Source organism: Cystoisospora suis (genome assembly GCF_002600585.1).
Source record: "Cystoisospora suis strain Wien I chromosome Unknown contig_4679, whole genome shotgun sequence".
Taxonomy (NCBI): Eukaryota; Apicomplexa; class Conoidasida; order Eucoccidiorida; family Sarcocystidae; genus Cystoisospora; species Cystoisospora suis.
Genome location: NW_027157471.1, coordinates 1 through 246, shown reverse-complemented (window position 1 = coordinate 246; position 246 = coordinate 1).

The window sequence follows — 246 nt, the reverse complement described above, 5'->3', positions numbered from 1 at the left end:
TATATATATATATACATAAATATGTACATAAAGAAATAGAGATTGATATTGTATCTTCTTGTAGAGTTCCACGCGAAATTCTTTGTGTATGTTTATGTGATGTACATACACCCGACACGTAGTGGTGTGTATTCTGAGGTGCACTCTCGTTCAAACAGAACATGTGTGAATGTTTTGATGGTTGACGATGACAGCATGATCAGAAGCAAACATCTTGTTTCATTCACTAGTATCTCCGTCTGCTTT